Raw genomic sequence first — 23,747 nt, 5'->3', positions numbered from 1 at the left:
ATGGATAAATCATGGGAGGATTCAATTGAGAAAAAAAATCCAGGCTTGCCAGGTGCAACCCAGGAAGAGTGGCTTTCACAGTGCTCCCACCTCTTGTGGAGTCCCAGGCCAAGCTAGGGTTTAAATCCCACATTGGAAGACTCAAGCCTTGCTATCCTTTCAGTACCATGTGTCCGTGAGGGTATTTTAAATGTAAGCAGCAGAAGCGTTGTTATACTAACTGCTGTCATTCAAATAAAACTTCAGCTATCCGCATCACCGACACCAGCTGTTTCTATTAAGGAAAAATGTGTAATCATTTTCTTCTAAGGATTCTTGTATGAACTCATGACTCTGATATGTCAATTTTGTCTCTACTCAACCTAGCTGATCCTAATCATGGCATCAGAAAACAAAAACAAGAAATATATGGAGTCAGTTCTGTGTTTTGTATAACTTGACCATTCTCAAGAAACATTTAGGCTCAGCCTGAGGAAGCCTGAAGGTGTTTTGTAAAATTCAGTGAACCAAAAACTAATCAATCAAAACATATTTAAGAAGCACTGATAGGCCCCAAGGGGGAAAAAAACAGTGTACAGGAAGACTCTCTGTGTGAATAGGTTATAATTAATATTTACTTCTCTTTTTCTATTGTTTGCAAACAAATATACTGCATTATTGTGGCAAATACTCAGCCTGGCCAAGAAAGCCATTTTAACCAACTGCACATCTGAAATAGAAAACTGAGAGTTGAAAAGAAACTGATCATGACACAGAAAGATGTTTCTATGTTGAAAGTGACACAGAAAGATGTTTCTATGTTGAAAGTGACATAGAAAGACGTTGCTATGTTGAAAGTGATTTCCAGTTCCAACTTTGGTTGCACGACTCTGACCCACACATCGGTGACTCCCTTATACCTCTAGTCATCTGCTTCTTCCTTCATCATTTGACAGGAGCTGACGCCCCCTGCCCCAACACTGCAGGAGCTAGAATTTCAGGGACTTGAGGGCTGTCAGGAGCTGAGACCATAGCACCGGATCCGAAGAGGAAGAAAACCTAGGGATCCAGGGATGGTGCCGCAGCCATTCTTGGAGATCCCTCTCAGTCTTCTGATGTTACAAGCTGAATTGTGTGCCCGCCTCCCAATTCATATGTTGAATTTCTAACCCCCAGTACCTCAGAGTGTGACTATATTGGGAGATAGGTCCTTTAAAGAGGTAAGGTCCTTTAAAGAGGTAATTAAGGTAAAATGAGGTCATATGTGTGGGTCCTATTTCAATATGGCTGGCATCCTTATAAAAAGAGATTAGGACACAGCCAGCACAGAATGAGGAGTGGCCATGTAAAGACACAGTGAGACGATTCTACCAGCCAAGAAGAGAGGCCTCAGAAGAAACTAACCCTGCCAACACTTTGATCTTGGACTTCTAGCCTCCACAATTGTGAGACAATAAATTTCTGTTGTTTGGGTCACCCAGTCTGTGGTATTTCTTATGGTAGCCCTAAAAATCTAATACACCTGGCTACCTGACATCTCTTTTTCTTCTTCCAAGGGCTTTAAAGACTAGAAAGTTCCCACTGATGGTTCCAAATAGGATTTCTCCCTTCCCCAGGTGTGAAATGCACTCTAGACCTTTCCTTAATGACTGTCCCTGGATCTAAGCACAGCCTTTTTTGATGTTTGTTAAGAGTTTTGATCAGCAGGAACAAGGGGGTAAGCTCATAGGAAACTCAAGAGTTTTCTTTCCCCTCAATTAGGCAATTATTTTTAAGAATGGGAATTCCTTTTTGATATTGAATTACTTCCCAAACTCCCACATAGTATCTGCCAATTAATGAAATAAAAAACATTAAAAGACTACTATGTATTCATAATGCATACATGGGCAGCATGGTAATATCCATATGCAAGTAGTATGACCCACTTTCCAAGCTTGGTATACAAAGGTAGTCATATATTTATTTTGTTTTTTTCAATTATCCATCAAATTCCCATAGACTTCCATTAGCAAACCTCTCCTGAATCCTATTAAGTAATGCTGGGGCTTACTTGGAAAAGATACCAATTCCTTATTCTAAACACCAGGTGGAAAGAAAATTGTAAAATCCTATCAGTTCCCTGGAGTCAGAGAATAGTAGGGTCTATCAAAAAGAGGGAAAGGATGGTAGACTATGAGGGAAATCTGAAGAGAGGCTTTTTTGACTCTGGGGTTACCACACCGAGTCACCGTCCTAGGGTGTTCATTCCTTTATAATCTCAAGGTCACCAGTGTAGTCTCTGTTTCCTGTCCCCAAAGAGCTTTACCAGTCAAATGAATAACAAAAACACACATAGGAAAGAGAGGAATTAGGTACTATTCTCTGTTCTTATCAGAAGTTTAATAGAGAATGGAGAAATGTGTTTTGTTACTTTTCTCTCCTATAATTTGCTGTTTCTCTCAGATATTTCTTCCCCTTGCAAGAGTCCCAGTATTTTAAAGAATAAGGTAGCCTTCTATCTGAAAGCATTTGTCAAGTGTTCTTTGAGTCTAGGAGGTGGCAATTTAACAAATGGCTTCTTCACACAAACTATAAGCATGATACAGAATGACTGACAACTCTGCCAACATTTGAAAAGTAACTCAGAGCTTTAAAGCATACAGTAGCCAAGATCAGGAGCAGAGTTTATTATCAGCCTTGGAGACTGTGGTTTATGTTGGCAATATAAAATAGCTGTCATTTTAATACAGCTCTTACAAAGATTTTTAAACATGTCATTAAAAAAACATACCAGAAGGATGGCCCCAGAAGTAACCAGTTTTAAGATAACAACAATGGAATCAAGATACATTATCACCAGATAATGGTCTCCTACTGTTTGATAAAGGAGTCCGCTTCTAAAGCCAAACCAAACACAGAGGCACAGCGAAGATGTTTGGTTTAGAAGTGGGAGACATTGATCTTAGGAACCATTGTTTCTATTACAATGGTTTTATTTCTGTTACAGTCAGAGCAGGCAACACTTAAAATTATTCTGTCTGACTTCAGACGTGTTCAGTGGAAGGAAAGTCACCCAGGGCATCTGAGTGTATTTATCACCTGTCTACAGACCTAGTGAAGTCCACCCTCTTCCCCTCCACTCATTATCCCTTCCCAGCACCCCCCAACACACGGTCTGCACCACAGTAAGACTAAAACAACAGGAGCCTGGGGAAATAAATAGGGGAGATGTGTGAGAGGTGGTATCGTGATCAGAAGTATTAATTTTCACTACAGCATTTTGTGAGCACGGCTCACATTCAAAGCTGAGATCCTATACCTATCTCTTCAGCATAGCTCAGGACTTGCTTGGAGATGTCATTAAAAGTGACTAAAAGTCACCTTCAATTCCATTGCTTTAGGTGTCTGCAGTATGGAAGAGGCCTGGCCTGCGCTGTTGGGGTTTAGGGATAAGAATAATGCATGGTTTAAACCTTGGGCTCGGGAGTTACATTCTTTCTCTAATATTAGAATGCCTCTCTCCTCTTATTCCCATGCTTTACCTAATGTCATGACGGAGATGCCACCCCTCTCTTTCAGCCAAAACATCATTGTGGTCCTTGCATCAAGTTATACTTTCGTGTTCTTAATTCTTGTAATCAGAGCCAATCTGAAGAGTGGGCAGGTATCATTATTGAAGAGCTGCTAAAAGAACCTGCTAAAGTGCCCCCCCCCCAATCTGATACTCCCACTGCCTGTCATGCTTTCGCACATATTTTATTTTCTCCTGCTACGTGACCAGCACTGGGCCTCCCAAATCATCCAGCGTTTCAATAAATTCAGAGAGTAAATGCATCTGTGGTCAGCATACTCATGGGCTAAGCACTGTAAAAAGACAACTATGATATGAGAATGAATGAGGCAGAGATTCATACAAAGAGATGCTCACCATCAAGGTGGGGAGACAGATAAACAAACAAATTAAAAACTGTGACAAATGCCGTAGCACCACTCTCCTAGAGAGTACTGAATTAAATTGAAGTCCCTCGGACTGGCAATTAGATCTTAAAGATGGTGACCTTAAAGAGAGCAGTTTCAGGAGAGAAGATGAAAGCCAGATTACATTGTAGTTGTAGTAGTCCAGAGGTTAGTAGAAGAGACAAAGAAATGTTCTATTGAAAATTTTGCATAAAAATTGATAAATGCTGGATGGTAGCTAATGGGAACTCAGGGGTCAAGAGACCATTTGTTTATTTGCTTCAAGGATGGGAGAGTGGTGATCATATTTTTGGGCTATCATGAAGAAACTTTATGCTTTGAATCTTAGAAGGTTTTCCTTTTCTTTTAGTTTTAAAGTCAACACTTAAAATGAAAATACTACTGAGAAGAGTAGGCTCTTAGTAAAATCTGTCAGTTGTCAGTTAACACCTTAGCAGGGCACAGGATGCTGCGGGGTGCCAAGAGCAGACAGGAGAAGCGCTGCTCCTGACGAGGTGGGAGAGCACCCAGGATCCGTGTCGTCACAGTTGCGCCTGGGAGTCAGCCAGAGAATCCCAGCTGGTCCTGCTTTGACAAACAACCCTCATTCTCACTCAGTAGTGCAGAATATAAGAACACAAACAGGGCCCCAATTAATGCTTTTGTAAATTGCTCTTCCTTGCTGAGATAAGTTTTTAAGCAAATGAGGATATAGGTTATAGAAGCAAACTGGAGATTATATAAGCACAATTTTGATTACTTCAAATAGTACCAAAATAATGCATGTTTATGAAAAGTTAAAAGAATATAATAGGTGGAATAAAAATGGAGGCCAACTTCATCCCCTCCATACTCCATGAACCCCCAGTGGTAATCACAGTTACCAGCCTGGTGAGTGACCTTCTACACTTATGCTGTGCAGTTAAATCCATACATGTACATGTAACATGTATATGTCATCTTGTTGCCTGGCCCTCTTGCCAAGCACCTGGCCCACTGTGCCAAGACCACAGTTTTCCCTGGTCTAATTTAAATGCATCTGGAGGAATCTGATTTGAAAAGTCTCACCTGTCCTTAATAATAATAATAACTGCTAACGCTTACTAAGTGCTCACTATATTCCAGATCTGATACTAAGCACTTTATCATTTTTTAGTTTTATAAATGCTAATTACTTGGATGTATTCTCATAAATAGCAAAAACCACAAATAAAGCAAAATTTTCCATAATTAATCCTCCTAATCCTATACTAAACCTTTCCCCTGACATGACCACTGTTGCCAGTTAGGTGGGTATCCTCCTAGCCACTTTTAAAATTCGTATACACATTTATATGTATGCACAGAAATGTAATTTGTTGACTTTTTTGGTAACTATTATCATTCTACAGATATTGTTCAGAACTCACATTTCCCATTTTGGTCATGCAGATATTTCCATTTCAAACCATGTAAATATAATTAATTCTTTGAAACATTTGCATAGAAGGCATGCTAATCCATTCCGTGCTTTTATCACAGATTAGCTGGTCATTATTTTACTGGCAGGCATTGAGATTGATTCCAATTTTTCACTATAACAAAGATGGCATAATAAAAAGCTCATATGGGCCCTTTGGACACACATGTCAGTATTTCCTTCAGTTAGTGAGAAGACTAGTTGCAGGTCAAAGAACAGAGAAGACATTTACCTGGCATCCAGTCCTAGCTCCCCCATTTGCAGTAGCCTCATATTACATTCAAGCTCTTTTGGTGCTGGGGCAGCAGGCTTCAGTAGAAGTGGAGCTTAGGACTTAGCTAAGGCAATGAACCCATTTAACACCTCTGATCACAGCAATGATGCAGTTAGAGGATGGCACATGTCTTAGAACCCTTCTAATTCAAATGAAACTCAGGTATTTTGATGGGAATTCTGAGATACTTATTCTTTCTTACTGTACATGTACAGGAAAAATGTAGCCCTGGGAAATGTTGGATGTCATCTGTATTAGTTTTCCAGGGCTACTGTAATGAAGTAGCACAGACTGGATGACTTCAACAACAGAAATTAAATTTCTCATGGTTCTGGAGGCTAGAAGTCCAAGACCAAGGTGCCTGCAATGTTGATTCCTTCTGAGGGCCTTGCAGGAAGGATCTGTTCCAAGCCTTTCTCCTTGACTTATAGATGGCCATCTTCTCCCTGGGTCTTCACATTGTCTTCCCTGTGTGTGCCTGTGTTCAAATTTCCTCTTCTTATAAATATACTAGTCACACTGGGTTAGGGCACACCCTGAGAACCTCATTTAAATTAATTCTTCAAAATTCTATCTCCAAATCAGGCTCCCTGACTTCAGACTATACTACAAAGCTATAGTAATCAAGAGAGTATGGTACTGGCACAAAAACAGAAATATAGATCAGTGAAACAGGATAGAAAACCTGTTTTCATATGGTCACCTTATCTTTGACAAAGGAGTCAAGAATATACAATGGGGAAAAGACAGCCTCTTCAATAACTGGTGCTGGGAAAACTACACGTAAAAGAATGAAATTAGAACACTTCCTAACACCATACACAAAAATAAACTCAAAATGAATTAAAGACCTAAACTTAAGACCAGACACTATAAAACTCTTAAAGGAAAACATAGACAGAACACTATGACATAAATCACAGCAAGATCCTTTTGGACCCACCTCCTACAGTAATGGAAATAAAAACAAAAATAAACAAATGGGACCTAAAGAAACTTAAAAGCTTTTGCACAGCAAAGGAAATCATAAACAAGATGAAAAGACAACCTTCAGAATGGGAGAAAATATTTGCAAATGAAGCAACTGACAAAGGATTAATCTCCAAAATATAAAAGCAACTCGTGCAGCTCAATATAAAAAAAAAAAAAAAAACAAAAAACCCAATCAAAAAATGGGCAGAGGGGCTTCCTTGGTGGTGCAGTGGTTGAGCGTCTGCCTGACGATGCAGGGGACATGGGTTCGTGCCCCGGTCCGGGAAGATCCCACATGCCACAGAGCAGCTGGGCCCATGAGCCATGGCTGCTGAGACTGCACATCTGGAGCCTGTGCTCTGCAACGGGAGAGGCCACAACAGTGAGAGGTCCGCGTACTGAAAAAAAAAAAAAAAAAAAAATGGGCAGAAGACCTAAATAGACATTTCTCCAAAGAAGATATCCAGATTGCCAAAAAACACATGAAAGGATGTTCAAAATCACTAATCATTAGAGAAATGCAAATCAAAACTACAATGAGGTATCACCTCACACCTGTTAGAATGGCCATCATCAAAAAATCTACAAACAATAAATGCTGGAGAGGGTGTGGAGAAAAGAGAACTCTTTTGCACTGTTGGTGGGAATGTAAATTGATACAGCCACTATGGAGAACAGTATGGAGGTTCCTTCAAAAACTAAAAATAGAACTACCATATGACTGAGCAATCCCACTACTGGGCATATACCCTGAGAAAACCATAATTCAAAAAGAGACAGTACCACAATGTTCACTGCAGCACTATTTACAATAGCCAGGACATGGAAGCAAACTAAGTGTCCATCGACAGATGAATGGATAAAGAAGATGTGGCACGTATATACAATGGAATATTACTCAGCCATAAAAAGGAATGAAATTGAATTATTTGTAGTGAGGTGGATGGACCTAGAGTCTGTCATTCAGAGTGAAGTAAGTCAGAAAGAGAAAATCAAATACCGTATGCTAACATATATATATATATATATATATATATGAAATCTAACAAAAACTGGTTCTGACAAACCTAGGGCCAGGACAGGAATAAAGACACAGAGGTAGAGAATGTACTTGAGGACACGGGGGCGGGGGGGAGGGTAAGCTGAGACGAAGTGAGAAAGTGGTGTTGACATATATATACTACCAAATGTAACATAGATAGCTAGTGGGAAGCAGCCACATAACACAGAGAGATCAGCTTGGTGCTTGTGACCACCTAGAGGGGTGGGATAGGGAGGGTGGGAGGAAGACACAAGAAGGAGGGGATATGGGGACATATGTATACATATACCTGATTCACTTTGTTATACAGCAGACACTAACACAACATTGTAAAGCAATTATACTCCATAAAGATGTAAAAAAAAAAAAAAGGATGTTAATTAAAAAAAAAAAATCCTACCTCCAAATACTGTCACATTCTGAGGTACTAAGGGTTAGGACTTCAACATATGAATTTTTAGTACATGATTCAGTTCTCATAACACCATCTCATTATCACAGGGGGAAGCAACTACAGGACAGAAGGGAGAATTGAGAATCAGTAGGAAATAGGTGCTTACTGATCCAGCCTCAATTAAAGCTAATGTTTACTTGCTGAGTTCCTTTCAGTTGAATTTTTCAGTTGGAAGAGTCAATAATTTTCTTAAGTCGAATAAGCAAGTTTAAAGAGGATTTGTTTCCTGTGATCAAGAAATCGGACTTTTTTTAAACATGCTAAAGTTCAAAAGATACTGTTCAGTTAGCCCACTTAAAGGCACTTTCAACATATTTTGTCATCAATAGTATATAAAAGTTCTCAGTTCCTTTCACTGTTATCAATAAAAATTGATTATAAGCTTGTTTAAAAATTGCCATTCTTATGAATGAAAACTGATATCTCGTTGTTGTTATTTTCTGATTGCTAGGAAGTTGAGCATCTTATCTTTTGTTTATTGGCCATTTCAGTTCTGTGAATTGTAAATTTTAATCTTTTGCCAGTAACTTATTTAGCTATTTAATAATGTTCATGTTGATTATAGAGTCCTATAGAGAAAGCAAATATAAGCAAATATTTTCTCCTGTCCTATCACTCTTTTTTAAACTCTAGTTATGATGTTTTATGTTATTCAGATATTTTAATAAATATTTATTTTTAGTTGATTAAAATTTTCATTCTTTTTGTTTGTAGTGTCTGGGTTCTATGTCTTCCTTGGTGTTCTCATGCCAAGATTATAAAAACATTCTATAATTTCATACTTATAATATCCTTATTGTTAGTTTTCCTTATATTTAGATCTTTAGTATATTTGGACACTATTGTTGTGAAAGTTATGATACAGAAAATTAAATTATTGTTCTAATGGATAGCCAATTGTCCCTAAATCTTTTAGTAAGTAATGTGTGTCTCTAGAGATTTGAATTATGTCCTTTATTATGTCCTTTATTATTAGCATATTTATGGACTCTGTTTCTGGAAAATCAATTCTGTTCCATTGATCTGTTGTGCTTATTTCTCTACCAGAATCTCATTGTTTTGATTCAGGGAGCTGTATAATATAGTAAACTATTATTTAAAATATAATAAGGTAACTTTATAATATAATGTTTAGAAGGAAAATCTTGCCTTATAGCTACTTTTAAAAAATATTTTTTGGATAGTATTTTTCATTTACTGGAAATCAGCTATTCTGATTTCTTAAAAACTCTAAAATTGGGTAATTTCAGCTTTCACCTAAGACAGAGAGGTGATAGGAGATCATGCCCACCCTTGCAATGAAAAAGAGCCAAGTTAACTTCAAGTTTATTAGTCTTTTTTAACCCATCAAAGAGCTGAGTCCCAACAAATACTCCCAAACATCTAAGGAGAGATGGTGCCTGCAGGGAGACAGGAGACTTGATCATTCACTCACCTAAGGTAGACAGAAACCAGATACAGTAAGAAAAGTTAAACTAGAAGAGTCAAAATATTAGGCTGAGTGTGGCCTGGCAGGACAGAGTGAAGCCTTGGAGGCCATAGAAACTGTCCACATACTCTTGTAGTCCGTTTCTCCACGAACCCCACATGGTGCACTCAGAAAAGACTGGAAAAAGCCCTAAGAAGTGTGTGTTGTAGGGAAAAGCAGCTGTGTGAGAGGGCAAAGAAACTCTGTCTGATCATCTTCCCTATGTTCACTGAGGAACCAGAATAATCAAGAATATTGGAGAAAGTCTGCATGACATTGTGTTAGGCAAAGAGATTATGGACATAATACCAAAATTATGACCATGAAACAAAATAAATGATAAATTTGACTTCTTTAAAATTAAAAACTTTTTCTGCATGAAAGATCATGTTAAGAGAATGAAATGACAAGCCATAGACTGGGAGCATATATATGCATATCACAATTCTGAAAAAGGACTTGTGTCTAAAATATATAAATCTCTCAAAACCCAATAATTAAAAAATGAACAATCTAGGGGCTTCCCTGGTGGTGCAGTGGCTGAGAGTCCGCCTGCCGATGCAGGGGACCCGGGTTTGTGCCCTGGTCCGGGAGGATCCCATATGCCGCGGAGCAGCTGGGCCTGTGAGCAATGGCCTCTGAGCCTGCGCATCTGGAGCCTGTGCTCCGCAACGGGAGAGGCTACAACAGTGAGAGGCCCACATACCGCCAAAAAAAAAAAAAAAAGAACAATCTAATAGAAAATATGTAAAAGATCCAAAACAAAACCTTCAGTAAGATGACAACTGGATGACAATTAAGCATATGAAAAGATGTTCAATATTATTAGTAATTAGGGAAATGCAAATTGATACCACAATGTGATACCGTTACACACTTATTAGGATGTCTCAAAAAAATAAAAAATCAACAAAAATGACAACAACAACAAAAACTTGCGATGTTAATTACCGACAACAAAATGAAGCAACTGAAACTTTCATAAATTGTTGGTGGGAATTCAAAATGCTGGAGTCACTTTGCAAACAATATGGCAGTTTCTTATGAACTTAAATATGCAACTATACTACCCTTGGGCATCTATCACGAAGAAATAAAAACTATTTACATATAAAATCTACATACAAATATTTACAGGAATTTTATTCATAAACACCAAAAATTAGGGGTAGGACATCTCTTTCAATGGTGAATAAACAACCTGCAGAATATCCATGCAATAGAATATTACTCAGTAGTAAAAACAATAGCAAACTATTGATTCACACAACTTGCATGAATCATAAATACATGTTACTAAGTTAAAGAACTCAAACCAAAAAGGCAACATAGTACATGATTCCATTTATGTGTCACTCTGGAAAGGCAGATGTAGTTGCTCAGTTGGGGGTTGGGGAGAGGGGTATCTACACAAGAGAATTTGGGAGAACTGTGGTGGTGAATACACGACTCTGTACATTTGTCAGAAAACTATAAACCACAAAGTGTGGAACTCACTGCATATGAATTTTTAAAAAATAAGTCAATCAGAATGTGTGTGGGAGGGAGGAGAAAGATGGAATAAAAACTGTGACATGCATCTAACTATATTACAAATAATTCACACAATAATATGAAAAGAAATGGGAAGAAAAAGATGATCAAGTAAGTTTAGAAAACAGTACTTTGGATACAATGAAGCTAAAGATGAAAAAACTGTACTCAAATACTGCACTGTACTTGGTAAATTGTTTTTCATGGGGATATGGGTTAGAAATTCTGATTCTACTTTGTTTTTATACCTTAGGTGAACAAATAAGTAAGTGGATTGTAGATAACTAGAGTCAGAGTAAGGAGTTAAAATTAAGAAAAGAAAGAAGACTAGAATGAACTTGTGGTGCTAGATATGAGGCAGAGGTATCAATACAAATGTGCAGTTAAAAACATGGATAGCTAGATAGATGGAAAGGTAGGTAGGTAGATAGGTTGACAGATAGATAGATAGATAGATAGATAGATAAGGGTGTGTACACAAGTTCATGTCTGTGTATGAGTGTGTGTGTGTACTAGCTCTATCCACTGAGAGGGGTTAGAAGCAGTGACACCCCAATGGCAATGAGCATATTTGGCACTCAGATCTTGGTTTCTAAATACCATTTTCTAAAACAAAAGCCCAAAACAAACAAACAAGCAAACAAACAAAACTAGTGTTCTCTGGAGAATTGGCTTAATCATCCAAAGCTGAGGCAGTTTTAAAATACAACATAAACCTGAAGCATCTTGTGGTGCCAGGAAATAAGAAACTGATACAAAAAAAAAAAAAAAAAAAGATAGTAACATTTCAAAAGGCCCTAAGAACCAATCTGAAAGCTTCCAATGGTCAATGGTGGAACACCTTGATCAACAAAATAAATAATGGTAACACTGTATTATAACCCAAAGAATGAAATAAATACCCATTAACCCATACTATACTGATATAAATTTAAACAAACAAACAAACTTGTCAAATAAATAAATCAGAGTGACAACTCTTCTTTACAGAAGAATACCAATTAATAAATGTAAAAAGAATAAAGGAAAATTAAAATCACTGTTAGAATGCCACAGTAATAATTACTGCAGTCAGGGTCTACCAAAAGATGCTAAAATTAATGGATGAGAGTTTAAGCATAAACAAATTAAATTAAATGTCTTGATGAAGAAAAATATGAATCACATGATCATAATTAAATAACTTTAAAGAACTGATTAAGTAATTTTAGAAAACAATGTTTTTAGTAGGTACTGTAAAGCTGAACATAAAATAACCACTCAAACACTGTACTCTATAAATCTGTAATTACAAAGGCCTAAATAGTTATAGTGCAGAATCCTAGAAGATGCCACTTTAATCAAGTGATCAAGGTTAACATCACCAGTGGTACATATCAACCTCATGTACCCCTGAGATGATGAACTGAGAAAGGCACATCTCAGATACTTCTGTGGTATCCTTCCCAATAATGCAGAACCACATCTGATGAAGAGAAAATTTCACACGGACACAGACTGAGAGACAGTCTACTAAATAAGTGACTCTTCAAAAGTGTCAAGGTCGTGAAAGACAAGGAAAGAATAAGAGTTTTTCACAGATCAGAGGAGACTAAGGAGAAATGACAACTAAATGCCGTGTGCTATCCTGTATTGAATCCTAGAAGAGAATAAATATAATAGTGGAAATATCAGTAAAATCTAAGTTCTTGACTTAAGTTAGTAGTATTTACCAAGGTTAATTTCTTACTTTTGATAAAAGTTCTAAGGTTATGTAAGATGTTAACTTAAGAGGCAGCTGAGTGAAAAATATATGGGAATTCTGCACTATTTTTGTAAACTTTTCTGTTGGCTTAAAATTATCTCAACATAAAAATTTACTTCTAAAAAAAAGAAAACTTCCAATGCCAGTAGCATGTTGATTGAAGCTGAACTGAAATCACAGATTAGTTTGAAAACTGGTATTTCTATAATATTGAATCCTACAGACAGATACCATTACTTTCCATTTACTCAGGGGTTTTTGTTTGCTTCATGTTTTAATAAAGTTTTATCAGTGATTTTAATATAATACTTTATTATCAGTTCTTATATAATTTAAAGTTTTTACTATTATTAAAATGATATTTTTCTATTAGTTTCTAACTGGTAATTATTCAAGTTGTTGATTTTTGTCAATGTGTATAATATGTGGGAGTTTTAGTAAACTCTTATGGGAGTCTTAATGTTTTTCAATTATTTCATCAGGATTTTCTAAGTGAACAATAATAAACTTTGCAAATATTAACAGTTTTTTGTTTTTCTTAATATTCATGTTATATAAACTTATTATATTGGTTAAGTTCTACAGAGTAAATTAGAACAATAACAGTGTTACATACTAATGTCTTATCTCTGACTTGAATGTGGAGTGCCTTACTACAATCTGGTTGTTTCCATTGTCCTTTTTTCCTTGATAACCATGAGTTATAAAACCCATTCTTTTTATCAAGTGCTATCATTTTCACTTTAAAACATATTTGGGAGGAGCTTCAAGATGGCGGAAGAGTAAGACACAGAGATCACCTTCTTCTCCGCAAATACATCAGAAATACATCTACATGTGGAACAGCTCCTATAGAACACCTACTGAATGTTGGCAGAAGACCTCAGACCTCCCAAAACGCAAGAAACTCTCCATGTACCTGGCCGTGCAGATGAAAAGCTCTTGGTGCTACAGCCAGGCATCAGGGCCATGCCTCTGATGTGGGAGAGCCAACTTCAAGACACTGGTCCACAACAGACCTCCCAGCTCCACGTAATATCAAATGGCAAAAACCTTCCAGAGATCTCCACCTCAACACCAAGACCCAGCTTCACTCAACGACCAGCAAGCTACAGTGCTGGACAACCTATGCCAAACAACTAGCAAGACAGGAACACAACCCCACCCATTAGCTTAGAGGCTGCCTAAAATCATAATGAGGTCACAGACACCCCAAAACACACCACCAGATGTGGACCGGCCCATCAGAAAGAAAAGATCCAGCCTCATCCAACAGAACACAGGCACTAGTCCCATCCACAAGGAAGCCTACACAACCCACTGAACCAACCTTAGCCACTGGGGACAGACACCAAAAAAAATGGGAACTACGAACCTGAAGCCTGTGAAAAGGAGACCCCAAACACAGTAAGTTAAGCAAAATGAGAAGACAGAAAAACACAGAGCAGATGAAGGAGGAAGGTAAAAACCCACCAGACCAAACAAATGAAGAGGAAATAGGCAGTCTACCTGAAAAAGAATTCAGAATAATGATAGTAAAGATGATCCAAAATCTTGGAAATAGAATAAATACAAGAAACTTTTAACAAGGACCTAGAATAACTAAAGAGCAAACAAACAATGATGAACAACACAATAAATAAAATTTAAAATTCTCTATAAGGGATCAATAGCAGAATAACTGAGGCAGAAGAACAGATAAGTGACCTGGAAGATAAAATAGTGGAAGTAACTACTGCAGAGCAGAATAAAGAAAAAAAAATGAAAACAACTGAGGACAGTCTCAGAGACCTCTGGGACAACATTAAACACAACAACATTCAAATTATAGGGGTCCAAGAAGAAAAGAAAAAGAAAGGGACTGAGAAAATATTTGAAGAGATTATAGTTGAAAACTTCCCTAATATGGGAAAGGAAAGAGTTAATCAAGTCTAGGAAGCACAGAGAGTCCCATACAGGATAAATCCAAGGAGAAACATGCCAAGACACATATTAATCAAACTATCAAAAATTAAATACAAAGAGAACATATTAAAAGCAGCAAGGGAAAAACAACAAATAACACACAAGGGAATCCCCATAAGGTTAACAGCTGATCTTTCAGCAGAAACTCTGCAAGCCAGAAGGCAGTGGCAGGACATATTAAAAGTGATGAAGGAGAAAAACCTACAACCAAGATTATTCTAACCAGCAAGGATCTCATTCAGATTTGATGGAGAAATTAAAACCTTTACAGACAAGTAAAAGCTAAGAGAATTCAGCACCACCAAACCAGCTTTACAACAAATGCTAAAGGCACTTCTCTAGGCAGGAAACACAAGAGAAGGAAAAGACCTACAATAACAAACCCAAAACAATTAAGAAAATGGGAACAGGAACATACATATCAATGATTACCTTAAATGTGAATGGTTTAAATGCTCCAAACAAAAGACATAGACTGTCTGAATGGATACAAAAACAAGACCCATATATATGCTGTCAACAAGAGACCCACTTCAGACTTAGGGACACATACAGACTGAAAGGAATTAATATCAGAATAACTGAGGCAGAAGAACAGATAAGTGACCTGGAAGACAGAATGGTGGATTTTACTGCCATGGAACAGAATAAAGAAAAAAGAATGAAAACAGCCTAAGAGACCTCTGGGACAACATTAAACATACCAACATTCACATTATACGGGGTCCTAAAAGGAGGAGAGAGAGAGAAAGGACCAGTGGAAATATTTGAAGAGATTATAGTCGAAAACTTCCCTAAATGGGAAAGGAAATAGCCACCCAAGTCCAGGAAGTGCAGCGAGTCCCATACAGGATAAATGCAAGGCGAAACACGCCGAGACACACAGTAATCAAACTGGCAAAAATTAAAGACAAAGAAAAATTATTAAAAGCAACAAGGGAGAAATGATAAAAAACATACAAGGGAACTCTCATAAGGTTACCAGCTGATTTCTCAGCAGAACTCTACAAGCAAGAAGGGAGTGGCACGATATATTTAAAGTGATGAAAGGGAAGAACCTACAAGCAAGATTACTCTACCCAGCAAGGATCTCATTCAGATTTGATGGAGAAATCAAAAGCTTTACAGACAAGCAAAAGTTAAGAGAATTCAGCACCACCAAACCAGGTCTACATCAAATGTTAAAGGAACTCCTCCAAGTGGGAAACACAAGAGAAGAAAAGGACCTACAAAAATAAACACAAAACAATTAAGAAAACTGTAATAGGAACATACATATCGATAATTACCTTAAATGTGAATAAATTAAATGTCCAACCAAAAGACACAGGCTCGCTGAATGGATACAATAACGAGACCCATATATATGCTGTCTACAAGAGACCCACTTCAGACCTAGGGACACATACAAACCAAAAGTGAGGGGATGGAAAAAGATATTCCATGCAAATGGAAATCAAAAGAAAGCTGGAAAAGTAATACTCATATCAGACAAAATAGATTTTAAAATAAAGAATGTTACAAGAGACAAGGAAGGACACTACATAATGATCAAGGGATCAATCCAAGAAGCAGATATAACAATTATAAATATACATGCACCCAACCTAGGAGCACCTCAATATATATGGTAAATGCTAACAGCTATGAAAGAGGAAATCAACAGTAACACAATAATAGTGGGGGACCTTAACACCTCACTTACACCAATAGATCATCCAGACAGAAAATTCATAAGGAAACACAAGCTTTATATGACACAATAGACCACATAGATTTAATTAATATTTATAGGACATTCGATCCAAAAACAGCAGATTACACTTTCTTCTCAAGTGCACATGGAACATTCTCCAGCATAGATCAGATCTTGGATCACAAATCAAGCCTTGGTAAATTTAAGAATATTTAAATTCTATCAAATATCTTTTCTGACCACAATGCTATGAGATTAGAAATCAATTACAGGGAAAAAAACGTAAAAAACACAAACACATGGACGCTAAACAATACGCAACTAAATAACCAAGAGACCACTGAAGAAATCAAAAAGGAAATCGAAAAATACCTAGAGACAAATGACAATGAAAACACAATGATCCAAAGCCTATGGGATGCTGCAAAAACAGTTCTAAGAGGGAAGTTTACAGCAATACAATCCTACCTCAAGAAACAAGAAAAATCTCAAATAAACAATCTAACCTTATACCAAAAGGAACTAGAAAAAGAAGAACAAACAAAATCCAAAGTTAGAAGAAGGAAAGAAATCATGAAGATCAGAGCAGAAATAAATGAAAAGGAAACAAAGAAAACAATAGCAAAGATCAATAAAACTAAAAGTTGGTTGTTTGAGAAGATAAACAAAATTGATAAACCTTTAGCCAGATTCATCATGAAAAAGAGGGAGAGGACTTGTATCAATAAAATTAGAAGTGAAGAAGAAGTTACAATGGACACTGCAGAAATACAAAGCATCATAAGAGACTATTACAAGAAACTCTCTGCCAATAAAATGGACAAGCTGGAAGAAATGGACAAATTCTTAGAAGGGTATAATCTTCCAATATTGAATCTGGAAGAAATAGAAAATATGAACAGACCAATCACAAGTAATGAAATTGAAACTGTGATTAAAAATCTTCCAACAAACAATAGTCCAGGACCAGATGGTTTCACAGGTGAATTCTATCAAACATTTAGAAAAGAGCTAACACCCATCCTTCTCAAACTCTTCCAAAATTGGCAGAGGAAAGAACACTCCCAAACTCACGCTACGAGGCCAGCATTACCCTGATACCAAAACCAGACAAAGATACTACAAAAAAAGAAAATTACCGACCAATATCACTGAGGAATATAGATGCAAAAATCCTCAACAAAATACTAGCAAACAGAATCCAACAGCACATTAAAAGGATAACACACCATGATCAAGTGGGACTTATCCCAGATGCAAGGATTCTTCAATATATGCAAAGCAATCAATGTGATACACCATATTAACAAATTGAAGAAGAAAAGCCATATGATGACCTCAACAGATGCAGAAAAAGCTTTTGACAAAATTCAACACCTATTTATGATAAAAACTCTCCAGGGAGTGGGTATAGAGGGAACATACCTCAACATAATAAAGGCCATATACAACAAACCCACAGCAAACATCATTCTCAATAGTGAAAAACTGAAAGCATTTCCTCTGAGATCAGGAACAAGACAAGGATGTCCACTCTGGCCACTATCTTTCAACATCGTTTTGGAAGTCCTAGCCATGGAAATCAGAGAAGAAAAAGAAATAAGAGGAATTCAAATTGCAAAAGAAGTAAAACTGTCACTGTTTGCAGATGACATGATACTATACATAAAGAATCCTAAAGATGCCACCAGAAAACCACTAGAGCTAATCAATGAATTTGGTAAAGTTGCAGGATACAAAATTAATGCACAGAAATATTTTGCATTCCTCTACACTAACACTGAAAGATCAGAAAGAGAAATTAAGGAAACAATCCCATTCACCATTGCAACAAAAAGAATAAAATACCTAGGAATAAACCTACTTAAGGAGGTAAGAGACCTGTACTCAGAAAACTATAAGACACTGATGAAAGAAATCAAAGATGACACAGATGGAGAGATATACCATGTTCTTTGATTGGAAGAATCAATATTGTGAAAATGACTATACTACCCAAAGCAATCTCCAGATTCAATGCAATCCCTATCAAATTACCAGTGGCATTTTTTACAGAACTAGAACAAAAAAAATCTTAAAATTTGTATGGAGATACAAAAGACCCCAAATAGCCAAAGCAGTCTTGAGGGAAAAAAACCGAGCTGGAGGAATCAGACTCCCTGACTTCAGACAATACTACAAAGCTACAGTAATCAAGACAATATGGTACTGGCACAAAAACAAAAATATAGATCAATGGAACAGGATAGAAAGCCCAGAGATAAACCCACGTACTTACGGTCAACTAATCTATGACAAAGGAGGCAAGGATATACAATGGACAAAAGACAGTCTCTTCAATTAGTGGTGCTGTGAAAACTGGACAGCTACAGGTAAAAGAATGAAATTAGAACACTCCCTAACACCACACACAAAATTAAACCCCAAATGGATTAAAGACCTAAATGTAAGACCGGACACTGTAAAACTCTTAGAGGAAAACATAGGAAGAACACTCTTTGACATAAATCACAGCAAGATCTTTTTTGGCCCACCTCCTAGAGAAATGGAAATAAAACCAAAAATAAATAAATGGGACCTAATGAAAGTTCAAAGCTTTTGCACAGCAAAGGAAACCATAAACAAGATGAAAAGACAACCCTCAGATTGGGAAAAACAATATTTGTAAACAAAGTAATGGACAAAGGATTAATCTCCAAAATATATAAACAGCTCATGCAGCTCAATATTAAAAAAGAAACAACCCAATCAAAAAATGGGCCGAGTATTTCTCCAAAGAAGACATACAAATGGCCAAGAGGCACATGAAAAGCTGCTCAACATCACTAATTATTAGAGAAATGCAAATCAAAACTACAATGAGGTATCACCTCACACCAGTCAGAATGGCTATCATCAAAAAATCTACAAACAATCAATGCTGGAAAAGGTGTGGAGAAAAGGGAACCCTCTTGCACTGTTGGTGGGAATGTAAGTTGGCACAGCCACTATGGAGAACAGTATGGAGATTCCTTAAGAAACTAAAAATAGAAGTACCATACAACCCAGCAATCCCACTACTGGGCATATACCCTGAGAAAACCATAATTCAAAAAGAGTCATGTACCACAATATTCATTTCAGCTCTGTTTACAATAGCCAGGACATGGAAGCAATCTAGGTGTCCATCAACAGATGAATGGATAAAGAAGATATGGCACATACATACAATGGGAAATTACTCAGCCATAGAAAGAAATGAAATTGAGTTATCTGTAGTGAGGTGGATGGACCTAGAGTCTGTCATACTGAGTGAAGGAAGTCAGAAAGATAAAAACAAATATCATATATTAACGCATATATGTGGAATTTAGGAAAATGGTACAGATGAACCAGTTTGCAAGACAGAAATAGAGACACAGATGTAGAGAACAAATGTATGGACACCAAGGGGGAAAGCGGGGGTGGGTGGTGGTGGTGGGATGAATTGGGAGATTGGGCTTGATATATATACACTAATATGTATAAAATAGGTAACTAATAAGAAACTGCTGTGTAAAAAATAAATAAATAAAATTCAAAAAAAAAAAAAAGAAGAAGAAGAAAAAAAAGAGCGGTTAAAGGGGAGAAAAATGAATATACAGGTCCAATCTGTAAAAGCCTTAGGATAATGTGTCATGATGAACTGATCAGAGGATCAAGGTCAAACTCCAGCTCTCACATACACCCTCCTCAGTCTCTGTGAAAATGTACAACTACATAATTCCAGAAGTACATCTCTTCCTGCTCCCCTTGGTGCCTCCAAATATTTTCCTCCCACTCTCTCTTAAATCTACTCCAGTTAGGCCTTGTTTCCCCAAAGATTTCCATACAAGCTCAGTTTGTCAAACAGTTCCTTTCAAGACCACCAATGAACTCTATGTTGTTAAGTCTAAATGGTCAACACTCACTCTTCATCTTGATGGATGGCAGCATTTGGACATTGAATCCCTCGCTTCTCTTTAATACACTTTTTGCACTTGGCTTTGAGGCCACCAGAATCTTTTTTTCCTCTCCTGTTCCAGTGGATATTTTTTTCTCATTGTCCTTTGCTGACGCCTCCTCTTCCCACCAATTTCTAAGAGGTATGGGCCACCATACACTCTGTCTTGTGTCCTCTTTTCTCTTCTATCTACACTCATGCTTAGAGTAATTTCTTAAAGGCTTGTATCTTTAAAAATATCTGTAATTCAACCATAAATAAAAAAGAATGAAATAATGCCATATGCAGAAACATGGAGGGACCTAGAGATTATCATACTAACTGAAGTAAGTCAGACAGGGAAAGACAAATATCATATGATATCACTCATATGTGGAATTTTAAAAATGATACAAATGAACTTATTTACATGACAGAAACAGACTCACAGACATAGAAAACAAATTTATGGTTACCAAAGGGAAAGGGTGGGGGGGAAGGGATAAATTAGGAATTTGGGATTAACAGATACACACTACTATATATAAAATAGATAAGCAACAAGGACATACTGTATAGCACAGGGAACTGTATTCAATATCTTATAGTAAACTGTAATGGAAAGGAATCTGAAAAAGAATATATATATATATAAATATATATAGAACTGAGTCAGTTTGCTCTATACCTGAAACTAAAATGACATTGTAAATCAACTATGCTTCAAAGAAAAAAAACTCTATGGGCCAGAATCCTACATTTCTATCTCCACCAAGATTTCTCTCCTGAACTTCAGACTGTTTACTTGACATCTCCATTTGGATATTTACTACACATCTCAAACTTAACAGATCCCCAACTGAACTCCTGTTCTTGATCTCTAAACCTGTTTCCCCTTCCGTCTTTCCCACCTAGGTTGTGACAACTTCAACTGTCTATTTTCTCAGGCCAACAAACTTAGATTCCCTCTTGATTTCTCAGCTTCTCTCCTTACCCACATTCATTCTGTCAAATTCCTGTTCATTATACCTTCAAAATGTATCCAGGATCTGACAGTTTCCCACCATCTCCAGCCTTTCCACTTTGGTCTAAGCCTCCATCATGTCTCATCTAGACTGCTGCTGTAGTCTTCTAATTGATCCCACTGACTTCATTCTTGCCTCCTACTTACCTCAAAATGCCCCTTTCTAACCTAAGTCAGTTTAGGATATCATGCAGCAAATAACAGAATCTCTCTGAGCAGTACATCAGTCATATGAAAAAAATAAATGTAATAATATGTAACTTTTATTGGGTTCATGTAAGGACCAATGAGATGATAGACACAAAGTGCTGAAGACTCAGCACACAGTATGCACTAAATTACAGTAGCATGGGCAGGAAATGAATTTGTACGTCATTTCTGAAATCTATTGTCTCCATGAATTAACAGCTATTTATTATTTTCCAAGTATTAGAGAATATGACTTAAAATTCTCCATATCTGTAACTGCTAAGCTACTGTTTGAAGAAGTCCTAGACAGCCCCACCCCCACCATGAGCACCACGACCAACTTAGAACCTCATTTCTGTGGTTATAGAAATAGCAAAGGGAAATTATTTCCTGTCTCGGGAATACATTAGAATGTGCCAAGATTTTCCAGTAGGTTAACAAGTTGTCAAACTTAACCTAATAGGGAAAAGAACGGGTGGTTCATCATGACTGCTCTGGCCCTTCTCATTTCAATGTAGCCAACTCACTTATGCCACATTAAGAATTCTCCTGGGACTAGCTCCTGTTGTCATCCTATAATTCTCTACAATGCATATGACTCTTTTCTCACCTCCAGCACCTTTCCCACACCAGTTTTATATATCATACACCGAACTTGTTTTTGTGACTTGTGTGAATCCTTTTCTTCAACACCCCAGTGACTCTTCAGCATGTCAACGTGCCTTGTATCCAGCAAACCCACAGCTCTGTGTACAAAAAGAGTCCCCTGTCCTCAGCTCTAACCTCCAGTCCTACTTGCCTTCAGGGGGATCCATCAGACAGTCCTCTTTGAGGTTGTATACCTGAATACTAGGAGGACAATGATAGAGTTTGATTAGTGCTCTTTCCAGAAAAGGGGGGACCAGCCTATTTTATATGCATGACAATAATGACAACAGTTGTAGCACTTACTATGCAAGGACTGTGTTTTAGTGCTCTACATATACAAACTCATTTAACCCATATAAGCATTCTATGAAGATGAGGAACTTGAGGTCCAGAGGGGTTAAGTAACTTGTCTTAGGTCACATACATAGTGAATGATGGTTCTGAATTAGAACCTGAACAGTCTGCTCCAGTGTTTGTGCTCTTAATCATGATACTGTGCCATACATATCCTCATAAAAATAGGTAGTTGTTAGTAAGATGCATCATCTCACAATTAAAATCCTTGATCTATATACTAGGAAATTTAGAGACTAGGAGCCAATTAATTAATTCAGGATTGGAAATGACCTTAGTTGGGGCTTAAAATTGGACAATTAAAGTTCACAGTTGGGAAAGTAAGAAACCAGTCAGAATGGCCATCATCAAAAAATCTACATACAATAAATGCTGGAGAGGGTGTGAAGTAAAGGGAACCCTCTTGCACTGTTGGTGGGAATGTAAATTGATACAGCCACTATGGAGAACAGTTGGGAGGTTCATGAAGCTGATAAATAATGTCATAACACCAATGTCAGTAAACACTTAAAGCAACTTAAGATATATTCAAATGGCAAAAAAGAAAGTTCTTTATAGTGGTACACAGGGCATGTGGTAACATGTAGTTCCAAGTCTGACAGACATATGTGGGTGTATCTGTTAAGTTATCCATACCAAATTGAGGCAAAGAGAGTGGGTAACTCCACATTTTACAGTGAGGCACTGGCACCAACCATGAGGGGTTCAAAGGCAATGTTTTAATAAGGCCTTGCTGTTTCCTTAGATCATTTGCCAATGCTGGTGTCCAGTATTCACTAGGAAGCAAGCCCTGGCTCAGTGTTTCTATGCAGGTTCCCATCAATCAAAAGCTCTATAAAAGTCTGGATAAGACTGAGAAGGAAGACAGGCAGGCCCTAGGTAAGACAATACATTCCAAGTGGAATTTTACTACAAACTGCTATTTATTGGACAATCACCAAACCATGGACTGTCCTCAGTGCTTCACTTCAGTGTACTTAATCCTCCCAAGAAACACGCAAGGGAGATTTGATTATCTCTGTTACACGTGAGGAGACACAGGCTCTTAAGGGACTAACTCAGCCAAG

This window comes from Globicephala melas, chromosome 7 (genome assembly GCF_963455315.2).
Source record: "Globicephala melas chromosome 7, mGloMel1.2, whole genome shotgun sequence".
In the NCBI taxonomy this organism is placed as follows: Eukaryota; Metazoa; Chordata; class Mammalia; order Artiodactyla; family Delphinidae; genus Globicephala; species Globicephala melas.
This window is presented reverse-complemented; position numbering follows the sequence as displayed.